The sequence below is a fragment of the Budorcas taxicolor genome, chromosome 3 (genome assembly GCF_023091745.1).
Source record: "Budorcas taxicolor isolate Tak-1 chromosome 3, Takin1.1, whole genome shotgun sequence".
Taxonomy (NCBI): Eukaryota; Metazoa; Chordata; class Mammalia; order Artiodactyla; family Bovidae; genus Budorcas; species Budorcas taxicolor.
This window is the reverse complement of record NC_068912.1, coordinates 44,800,209-44,812,660: the sequence shown is the minus strand read 5'-3', so window position 1 is coordinate 44,812,660 and position 12,452 is coordinate 44,800,209. Positions and strand designations below refer to the sequence as shown.

Sequence of the window (12,452 nt, the reverse complement as noted above, 5' to 3'; positions counted from 1 at the left end):
TTCCTTTCTCCAGAAGATTTTCCCCACCCAGGGAAAGAACCCAGGTCTCGTGCATTGCAGGCAGATTCTTTATCATCTGAGCTACCAGAGAAGCCCCCTCCTCTAAAGTGCCTTCCCTATAGAGAACTCCAAGTCTTTGTTTTTGATAAGCACAAGTTACTCAGCATTTCCCTGAAGCATAGAGTCTACAGTGGTGAGGAGCCTTGGCATTCTCCAGCTAAATGCCTTGGAAAAGGATGAGGGTGTCAGGCAGTAGGAGAAAGAGGCACTGCTGCCAGCCATAGCCAGGATCTTTCCCCTTTAGAAACCCTGCTGAGTGGAACGTGAACGTGAAGTCGCTCAGTCGTGTCCGACTCTTTGCTACCCCATGGACTGTAGCCTACCAGGCTCCTCTGTTCATGGGATTTTCCAGGCAATAGTACTGGAGTGGATTGCCATTTCCTTCTCCAAGGAATCTTCCCAACCCACGGATCGAACCCGAGTCTCCCACATCGTAGACAGATGCTTTACCGTCTGCGATCTCAGCCCAAAGGCCGAGAAGCAATAAGGGAGGAGGAAATTTCAAGTCAACCAGTTCCGCGATCCAACCAGTCCATCCTAAAGGAGATCAGTCCGGGGTGTTCATTGGAAGGACTGATGTTGAAGCTGAAACTCCAATACTTTGGCCACCTGATGGGAAAAGCTGACTCATTTGAAAAGACCCTGATGCTGGAAAAGATTGAGGGCAGGAGGAGAAGGGGACAACAGAGGATGAGATGGTTGGATGGCATCACCGACTCAATGGACAAGGGTTAGGGTGGACTCCAGGAGTTGGTGATGGACAGGGAGGCCTGGCGTGCTGTGGTTCATGGGGTTTCAAAGAGTCGGAGACGACTGAGCGACTGAACTGAACTGAATTTGGTGATCTACCAGGTAGGACTGAGAACTAACTTACAATAGATGTGCTTGGATAGGCTTTTATCTTGTAGCTGTGTGAAGTTTCTTCACTTCCTAAAACATGTACAGCTAGGGAATGTGTTAGCTGAATGTTAAACTCAAATTATGTGAAACTATGAAACATGACATTTAGATTGTATTGGGTTGGAATATTTCCAATAATTGAAAATATTCATTGGGGTTTTTCTTTAAGATCTTATGGAAAAACCCAAATGAACATTTTGACCAACCCAGTAGTTTTGTCTTACTTTTAACCCAGCCCCCATCTTAGACCATGTGGCTTCCTTTCTAATACTCAGTTCAGCCTGTGTTTTTTTCTTAATGAAAAAAATGAAGTTAGGAGGGAAATGGGGATAGGGAAGGTACAATTATCAATACCACTCTAAACTACAAGATTTCAGAGAAACTGTGCTATTCTTCCAAGTTAGTCTTTTTCGAAGTCTCTTAATGTACAAAATGACAGTCTGAGCAAAAACCTCAATTCTGACTATTAAGAAGTTTGAAGCAGGCCTATTAGTACTATTGTGCTTACTGACCTTTCAATGACAAGGAGTGCCAAGATACACTTTGTAAATCCAGCATACATGTCCTAACCTATTTATTGAAGGCCATTCAAGATTTCTACTCCAGCTTTGCCATGGTCCTTTGGTAAATATTAGACCACTTTCCTATTGGAGAAGGAAATGGCAACCCACTCCAGTATTCTTGCCTGGAGAATCCCGTGGACAGAGGAGCCTGGTGGGCTGCTGTACATGGGGTCACATAGGGTTGGACACAGCTGAAGTGACTTAGCATGCATGCATACATTGGAGAAGGAAATGGCAACCTGCTCTAGTATTCTTGCCTGGAGAATCTCAGGGACAGAAGAGCCTGGTGGGCTGCTGTCTACGGGGTCACAAAGAGTCAGACACAACTTAAGCGGCTTAGCAGCAGCAGCAGCAGACCACTTTCAAACTGGTGTTTCTTTTATTTAGTTAATATGAGTGTTCTATTCATGATACCAACAGGGGGTTGTTATTCTAAGTTCTAAATGTGATTTCCTCACTTGATACTCTATTGCAAAAATGCATTTCATAGACTATTTGCAATCACAGATTATTTCTTCAAATACCAAAGACACTTTAGCTCTAAGGAGCTTAAATACTGTATCTTCAAAATCCTTTGATAAAAACATTAGAAGAAAAGAAGGGATTCACAAGTGTTTTTTCAGTGCTCTCCAAACCCCACAGCACTCTACACGAGATTATTCCCAGATTGTCTATGACTCCAGATACAACCAGTTCAACTTTTGATTGACTTCGTGAGTCATTTCAGTGAAACAACCTGTCAGTTTCATATTATATAATGGTCTAACCAATTTAACTGAATTGCTAGGGAGTTTGAAGCAACCAAGCAATCAACCCAGGCAAAGCAGTTAAAGTGATTTTACCTATAGGTACAGTCTGAGCATTTAATATGAAGTTCTGTAAGTTGGTGTGCTTTATCTACACAAAAATTATGTTTTCTTTATTATAAAATATCCCTATTGTTTCAGCCTGTATATTCTTCTAAAGTTAAGTTTACATAGAAACATCCTGAATTTTATTTTTTATTTATTTATATTTTCATTGGTCAGCATAAATTTCCTTTAATAATTTCTCCATTTCCAGTAGAATTTCATTTTTGAGGTTTAACATATCAAACCAGTATAAACTTTTACAGTTTTAGTAGATCTGGCTTCCCAGTTATTTAAGACAGAAAATGGAAATGCAAAGTTTACTTAAGAAATTTAATTTTTTCTTCTGTAATGTCTGTATTCCTCCTCTTCATCAATCATCTTGGCTTGCCTGTCATTTCTTAGTCAACAGGTAGATACCTGTTCTGTTCCAGATAAACACTTAGCTGACAGGGATTTCTGAAGAGATGCCTTTGATTTGCTCTTATGATATCTAAACAAGGTAAATCATCTGGTGGATACAGAGAATTTCAGAAAACCTCCAAGTCTTCATTAGTGTTTTGTTTATTTTGGTAGATAGCAGTGTAGACCTCTACAGCTTCACTGTGAAATAACATTTCAATAGTGATAGATTCTGAAAATATAGTCTTTATATCCTTTATTTTCTGCTTTTGAAAATTGTCAGTAGTTTCCTCCAGATGATGAGTTGTTCAGATAGCATCCACTGTAGCTCTTTGTAATTCAGTTTCTGCCTGTGAAATAACATGTCAATCAGATGGGTTTCTCTGATGTGTTCTTTCTAACTGAGTTAACTGTTTAGCTTCTTGATTCCTTGCTGTTAATATTGCTTTGAGTCATCTAATTTTATTTTTACAATGGTTCCGTAAGCTTTCAAAGGTTCAACTAATACTTTGACTTCAAATCTTTCAACTTCTGCCTGTCAATAATCCTGAAGTCTAGCAAACTCATCAGCAAAGTTTTTCAGAACCCTCTTTAAATTTGGGGTCTCTGTAGAGACATACACATTGATATCATTCACCAGGAGTTCTGCTTTGTGTCACAGTCTGGCAGTTTTCTGCACATAAGCAGCAGAGATTCAGCACAGCTCCCCAAAATGCTTTTCCACCTTTGTGACAGCATCTTGTAATTGTCTGGTTTGGATGTCCTAGTTTCCCAAGCTGAGTCTCAACATCTTGCCTCGCACACGACTGGAGACTCTGGGCTGTGGCCTAATGACAGGGGCCCCAAGGCACCCAGGCCCATCCTGAATTTTAAGAAAAAATAAATGTAAAATAAAGAATTTCTAAATTTATCTTTGTGGTTGGTTTAGTCGCTAAGTTGTGTCCCACTTTTGTGATCCCATGGATGATAGCCCTACAGGCTCTTCTGTCCGTGGGATTTTCCAGGCCAGAATATTGGAGTGGGCTGCCATTTCCTACTCCAATAGTCTATTGAAAAGGACTCTAATTTGGCAGTAAAATCCAAAATAATACACAGCACTTTAACAGATACCACTACTCAAGAATAGTATGAAAAAACAACAACAGTTCAGGTCAAAGCCATCTATTTTTTTCTTTTCTTTTTGTATGAGTTATTTCACAGAGGAATAATTGAGACTCCATGATTGTATGTGATCGTCTGAACATTGTGGTTGCTTATTCACTATTCAGAACACTGAGACTTACAGGTTGTCAATCCGAGTAAGAATGAATACACTTAGGGATAGCCATTTCCAACTAAGATGTAATTTCTGGTAACAGAATTATCACTGAACCTGAAAAAAAAAAAATGGACAGCATGTATGGAATAAGGGTTTTCATAGTATTACTATCAGGGAATGGAGGACAGTGATGCCTGAAAGGTGGGGAGAAATGTGGTATGCTCTATGAATTTCCCTATATTTCTATGTTGAGAGGGCTTCCAGGCCATAGAATATGAAGACAGTCTGGCCAACATCCTGAGGTGAAGAGACAAAGCTGGGAGTTTGAGGAAAAATAGCTGCCTAGAGTTTACCTACCCAAAGGGCTGCAGAGGAGACAGCTTCACAGAAAGAGAACCCAGAAATCTGAGCCCATCTCTTTGTTTCTTTAGCAGAGTGGTGATGAGTGAACAGGGGTGAGGAAACTACCCAAGGCCATGGAAAAAATCACCCGAATGGGTTAAAGATGACGGTCCCTGGCAGGGATATAGGGCTGATTATAGCCTTTCTTCTCTCCAGACAGAGTGAAAAACCTCCCAATTCATAGGGCATTACAGGGGGCTCACTGGTGTCTTCATCAATTATAGGATATTATTAATCTAAAACACTTTCTTCAGCCTCACCTAACAAATCTTAAAAGAAATAACAAACAGTACCCAAGTAAATTAATTGTGACCCAGAACAAAGCTCAAGAGTATTTATGACAATACAAAAATATCCAGCATCTAGCAAAGTGAAGCTCACAATGTTGGAATTCAATAAAAAATGATTGAACAAAATAATAGAAAACTATGACTCATAATGAGAGGGGAAAAAAATCAGTTAAATGTCTGATGTTACAAATGTTATAATTAGCAAATAAAAACATTTAAATAGTTCTCAAAACCCTATTCTATATGTTCAAAAAGTATAGAAGATATAAAAAAGAAAAATTTCATTTCTATAAATGTAAATTAAAATGTTTGATAAGAATAACACACTGGATGGGATTTGTGTTCCAGATGTAAAAATTTGCAAGCATGAAGACTTGGGAATATGTCTATTTACAGAAATAACAGAAACAGAAATAAAGGAGAATTTTTAAAAAACGGATAGAAAATAAGTGAGATGTGAAACAATGTTATGTGGCTAATACACTTAATGGAGTGCTCACAAAAGACAGGGACTAAAAAAATATTTGAAGACATAAAGACAGAAAAATTCCAAATTCAGTGAAGTCTATGATTCCACAGATCAATAATATCAATGAATCCCAAGTACAAGAAACAAGAATAAAACTACAGTCTGTCTAATGATGCATTTGTTGAGAACTAATGGTAAAGAGACCAACCTAGATAGCATATTGAAAAGCAGAGACTTTGCCAACAAAGGTCCGTCTAGTCAAGGCTATGGTTTTCCCAGTGGTCATGTATGGATGCAAGAGCTGGACTGTGAAGAAAGCTGAGCACCGAATAATTGATGCTTTTGAACTGTGGTGTTGGAGAAGACTCTTGAGAGTCCCTTGGACTGCAAGGAGATCCAACCAGTCCATCCTAAAGGAAATCAGCCCTGGGATATCTTTGGAGGGAATGATGCTAAAGCTGAAACTCCAGTACTTTGGCCACCTCATGAGAAGAGTTGACTCATTGGAAAAGACTCTGATGCTGCGAGGGATTGGGGGCAGGAGGAGAAGGGGATGGCAGAGGATGAGACGGCTAGATGGCATCACTGACTTGATGGACGTGAGTCTGAGTGAACTCCGAGAGCTGGTGATGGACAGGGAGGCCTGGCGTGCTGCGATTCGTGGGGTCGCAAAGAGTCAGACATGACTGAGTGACTGAACTGAACTGAATGGTAAAGAGACCTTTTTAAAATCATACATATGATGAAGAATTTATATCCAGAATATATAAAAAGCTCTGAAACTCAATAAAAAAGAGAACTAATTTTTTTTTAAATGGGCAGAAGGTTTGAATAGACCAAAACAGTTATACTATTGAGGCAAATAAGCAAATGAAGCAACACACAGCACAATTCATCACTAAAGAAATGCAAATTAAAATTGCAATGAGGAACCACCACATATCTGGGAGGATGGCTAAATTTATAAAGACTGAACATTCCAAGTGAATGTAGAGTAGCTCAAACTCTTATATAATGCTGAGTGCTCAGTTGTGTCCAGCTCCTTGCAACTCCGTGGACTGTAGCCCACCAGACTCCTCTATCCTTGGGATTTTCCAGGCCAGAATACTGGAGTGGGTTGCCATATCCTGCTTCAAGGGATCTTCTGGACCAGCGATCAAACCTGCGTCTCTTGTGTCTCCTGCACTGGCAAGCGGATTCTTTACCACTAGTGCCACGTGGGAAGTTCCCATATAATGCTGAAGAGGATATAAAATCGTACAATTACTTTGAGAGCTTGGCAGTTTCTAAAAAATTACACCCACCTCTACCACGTGATCTAGATAGGACACTCCAAAGTATTCATTAAAGGGCGAGAAGTCTTTCCACACAAAGACTTGTATTGTTCTGTTCAAAGAAGCTGTATGTTTAATTGCCAAAATCTCTAAACAAATCAAACAAGTGAACCGATAAACTTGTGTTTTATATGTTTGTCACATAATTTTACATACATATTATTTTATATAATAAATATTTATAAAAATAAATATAATTTTATCATGTGTATAACATTAATATAATTATTCTATGTAAAATTTTATATAATGGAATTCTGCTCAGCAATAAAAATGAACTGTTGGTGTATTGTACAGCATGAATTAATCTCCAAATAATTATGCTGAGTGAATGAAGCAAGCAAAAATAGAGTATACTCAACATAATTCTATTTATATCAAATTCTAGGAAGTGCAAATGAATCCAGAGTGACAAATTAGTCTGTAATCTAAAGTGACAAATTACTTTGGGGACAGGGTATGTGGGTGGAGTGAGGAGAGGTTGGAGGGAGCATTTATAAAAACATAAGGAAATCTTTGGGAATGATGGACATGTTCATTACTTTGATCATATTAATGGTTTCATGGGTGTAAACATACGTCAAAACTCATCAAACTGTACACTTAAAATATGTGGTGTTTGTTGTATGCTAATGTAACATCAATAAAGAAGTTAAAAAAATAAGTATACTTAGGAATACATAGCTTTTCTATCCCTCACTACCCCTGTTAACACTCTTAGAATGTGCTGTCTTAGATGGCAAACTGCAAGGGTTAAACAGTGGCAAAATAAAAAATACATGTCTTCCTTTGACATTTTTGTGTGGGTGCTCAGTCTTTTCCGACTCTTTGTGATCCCATGGACAATAGCCTGCCAGACTCCTCTGCCCATGAAATTTTCCAGGCAAGAATACTGGAGTGAGTTGCCATTTCCTACTCCAGGGGATCTTCCTGACCCAGGGGTCGAACCCACGCCTCCTGCATCTACTGCATTAGCAGGCAGATACTTCACCACTGAGCCGTCTGCAAACCCTGACATTACCATTGTCTTATTTGATGTTACAGATGATTAAATATCTTTCTACATACACATTTTAGGGGCTTCTCGGGTGGCACTAGTGGTACCAGTGTAGGAAATGTAAGAGACCCAGGTTCAATCCCTGGGTTGGGAAGATACCCTGGAAAGGATATGGCCTGGAGAATCTCATGGACAGAGGAGCCTGGCAGGCCACAGTCCATAGGGTCACACAGAGTCAGACATGACTGAAGCCACTTATGTGTACACACGCATACACATTTTAATCATCTTGGAGACTTCTTCAACGGATTGTTTCTATTGGAGCTGCTATTTTGCCAATAACTAGTTATGTTACTGGCATAATGTATCTGGCCTCTCCTGGTCTTAGACCTGGAAGCCAAAGGAAGAAAAGCGTCCTCTGTGATGACTCACCAATCAGATTTCATTATGCAGCTAACTCTTTAGCACTGGAATCATTTATTCCATGCTACTTGCCAGAGAAATTGTTCTTTGGGAAGTTTAAAACTTTTTGTGGAAACATTTTTGTCATTAAAAAAACAGTTCACATTTCTTATAGAAAATTTTACAAAATACCCCTTCCCCAAATTTTAAGTATACTATATAGTTATAACTGTTATTTTATGAAAAATCATATTTATATGTTATGAGAATGCTCTATAAAGTTATGTAACTGGCTTTTTTCACTTGATATGAAATGACATTTTTTATACTAAAATTTTAATGGCTGTCATAAAGTTAGTCATTTAGATATACCATGATTTTTCACCTATCTCCTGTGTTTAGACATTTATATAGTTTTAAATGGTTTACTACTATAGATAACATTGCATCATTCACATTTTGCATGAAACTGTTTTTTTGGGGAAATTTCCCTGAAATGGCATTCTCTTCTTAAGCACATCCATAATCTAAAAATTCCTCTTTCTGGTTCAAGAATTCATTATTATCTACTGAACATTTGCCATGCGAGGTACTATATAGTAGAAGATAAGGACCTGAATGCAGTCAAGTCCTACAGAAGCTAAAGGAAGAAGAGGTGACCATAGGAGTTTCAAAGTAATAAGTTTAAATTTGAATTTGAAATCTCTTAAACAGTATTTTAAAAATACCAAATATGGTATTGGAAGAAGAATGGTTGAGAGTGCTGTATATCTATTCTTCTGCAGGAATTCTATGCTCTCTGTTTGGGTGTTTCCCTAGGAGGCCCCATTAGCATCAGTGTAACTTGAATCACAGGTTCATACGCTAAATAAAAATTACTTCTTGGTATGGCTGGGGTTTTGTTTTTATTGTTGTTGTTGCTGCGATCCCATGGACTGTAGCCCACCAGGCTCCTCTGACCGTGGAGTTTCCCAGGCAAGAATACTGGAGTGGCTTGCCATTTCCTTCTCCAGGGGATCTTCCTGACCCAGGGATCGAACCCTCGTCTCCTGCATTGGCAGGCGGGCTCTTTACTTCTGCACCACTAAGGAAGCCTGACTTAATGTCTACCTTGCTGATTTTAATGTTCATAGAAATGATACCAAGATGACAGTTTTTGAGATCCTTAATGTTAGTATGCAAAAAAAATCCACATAAACTTCAAAAGTTAGAGAATTTCATAAAATTAAAATGATGTATTTTTATTTTTTCAATGTGTATAGAAATTTACTTCCACAGAATTCAGATTTTATTATAAACACATTTTACTGGAAAGTGTGCTGTTGGAAATATTTGCAAAATCATTAGTGGTGTTGGGTAGGCAAGAATGAACCGTATAGTAAAGGATAAAAAAGAGAGAGAAAAAGAGCAGTCAGAGGCAAATTAAAATCCTGGCTGAATAAGCACAGTATTGGTAATAATGTGATATTGATATCAGTGAAAAGACAAATATTAAAATGTACGTTGAGTGTTATTTGGTTCACTATTGTGAAACTTTGAAAATGCTTAAAAATGGATCATTCACTTTGAAATGCTCAGAGAATTTTGATAACAATGGACTTTGTGAATAATGTCTGATTATTTAGAGAAGGGAATAATGGAGCTGGGCTTCCCAGGTGGTACTAGTGGTAGAGAATCCACCTGCCAGTTCAGGAGACATAAAAGATAAGGTTCAATCTCTGGATCGGAAAGATTCCCTGGAGATGGGCATCGCAACCCACTCTAGTATTGTAGTCTTGCCTGGAAATCCCATGGACAGAGGAGCCTGGCGGGCTACAGTCCATAGGGTCTCAAGAGTTGGACTGGAGTGAAGCGACTTAGCACACACACACATATGGAGCTAAGGAAAAATACTGGAACTTATTCTATTCTGGACAGTAGTAAAGGCCTGGGATTATCTGGACAGAGGGACATATGGCCATTTAGTCTTCAGCATTCAGAATTCAGCAGGAAACTACTAAAGGGTTGTTACTATCATTAGTCTTCTAAAAGCAGCTGTGAATAAGATAGAAAATGATTCATAAATACAGACACTGGTTCTGCCACTCCATCCCCTACCAGCCCTAACAGACATTCTCAATCAATTGTGAATTTTTCCCCATTAAACCTAACAGGAGCTCGGAATCCTTCTTAATGTAATGCCACACGTGTGTTCACTACCCACAGATGGGCTTTAAAGATATTTATATGGCTTCCAAATCTGAGATATATTGATGTTTCAGTTTTCTCATTACCTGCTTATTTGATAGAACTCTTGTGAAGGATTCATCAAATAGTTCATGTTAAAGTGCATTGTTAATAAAATGCTATAAACTGTTAATGCAGAGATGACAGCTAGGATCATTATTTGTTTATGGTTATAAAAATGTGGCTAATGCACAAACGAGCTAAATTCCTTTACCTAAAGCCTAGAAGCCCTTCCTGTAGGCAGACTTTTTCATTAGAGTCACATTAACTCTATTGCACATGTGTTTTCCATTATATGGTGTGTTTCCCAAGGGCAGGGCAGAGTATGTGTCTTTCATCTTTGTATTTCTGGGACTTGGTATAACATTAAAAATATAGAATGTGCTCAATGCTTGTTGAGCTAAAATTAGAATATAAAGGTAGATAATTCAAACTCGTCATTCACTTTTACTACAATCTCAGATGAGGCCGGCGATTCAGAGCTTTACCTTCCATCTACATTAGGCATTTTCCAGCCACTGTGAGCTTGGATTTTATATAGTTTAGTCTGGATGTCTTTGTCCAATTCTGTTGTGATATTTATAAGCCAACACATATGATATTCTTCTAAATTATGTAATAATGTGCTTGCATTTTGCTGGAGATGGTTCCCAAAAGATAAGTATTAATCCGACCACAAATATATTTACTTTCTGAGATTCAAGGACCTAAAATAGTGATAGAATCTTTGACTGTGTCTTTGTTCAGCCTTGCTACCAACCGGCAACTGATTTTGAGATTCTAAAAAAAAATATTTTCATATGTGTCCTCTTGAGCATCGTGCACTTTATTTCCTAAGAATTTAGGATTCAACTCACTCTACTCCGAAAGTGGTGCATTTTAGTTTATAGAAATACTGAGACAGCAACGCCCTGGCAAATTTGTTTTGGAAGAAGAGATGACTATTTCACGCTCATGTTCATACTGCCTTGGGAGAAATTTGTAATCTGGATCCCACAGCTGTTGCTGGGTGAACCTGTGGGGTCGTTTTCCTCTGGCTAAGCCAGTAGGGGGTTCCCACCTCCTGTCTCTCCAGCAAGATGCTCTCTGAATTTTTTATTACTTCTTGTAACCTTAACAACCGTGTTTAGAAATGCATGACTTTTTAAAAAAATTTTCTTGATAAATTATGTATGCTGTATTGACTTAAAATCATGCTCATTCACAGGTTCTGCATTTGAGAGAAAACAAAGAGGATTTGGATAGGGCTAGATTCTTAATGTATTTTTCAAGAGAGGGAGCTAAAAGGGAAAGCTAATTTTTTGACTATCCTAAGAGATGGCTTTTGGACTGATGCCGTAAAATCTTGTGTGCATTTGTGTGTATGTGTGTGTACGAGCACAAGAGACGTATCCCTGAGTATTAGCATGAGATTGATCTATTTTACCTGCCTCTCCCTCAGAGCACTGAGCTACTTCAACACGTAACTCTAAATACCAAGGCTGTGAGACCCTGTGTAAAGCTATCAGCTGAAGGAAAGCAGAGATGCCACATTTTAAGAGAGAATTTTCCAAGAGTAGGCAGAGAGGGGCAGGTGGCTGGTGCCAAATTTTCTGCACCACTATGCACCTCAAAGCAAAACAGTGTTTTGCAGATAGTAAATTCTAGCAAATATCAGTCTTTTATAGTCTATATTCTTTGAGGAATGTTTTGGTCTGTTTAATAATTATACTTTTGGGAGAAATGAAAACATATTAGCCATATGTTTTTTGCATAAGATAAATATACCAGCCTCTGAGAACACTTACTGTTTTTGTTTCCATAAAACCTGCTTTAGGAAGAAAAAAAAAAAAAGACGTGTTTTTTAAGGTTTGCCCCTGATATTGATGTTCGTGTTTTTAGAGTTTCTCTCTTCAGTCTGAGAGGAGGCCTTGAGGTCTTTGGGCCTATTCTTATCTTTGACTCACTTGATCCCCAAAGTTGATTTCTCATTTTTAAAATGCATATGATATCATCCATCTGTGTGAATAATGGCATAAGAATGAACTCACTGTTAAGAATCACTTGTGATTTGGAAAGGTTGGTTTCTATAGCTTTTAAGTGCATAAAACTGAGTTGATGTGCATAATGAGTCAATTTTTTTTTCATTCAACAGCAAGATGTTTCCTTCACTGAGCTTTGAATGGGTCTTATGAAGAATATTTTCAAGTGGTGCCTGCATTTTGACTTTACAAGGCCATCATTACTGACTTTACAAGAACTTCTGTGGATATATGTTGCCCTATCACCAACTTTGCTGGCGATTTAAATTCAGCACTAAAT

At 38.3% G+C, this 12,452-nt stretch overlaps 1 pseudogene; it reads right to left on the bottom strand.

Moving 5' to 3' along the window:
* Nucleotides 1-2,691: 2,691 nt before the first annotated feature.
* Nucleotides 2,692-3,566, bottom strand: LOC128045490 (CBY1-interacting BAR domain-containing protein 1-like; annotated as a pseudogene).
* Between the last annotated feature and the right edge of the window lie 8,886 nt (nt 3,567-12,452).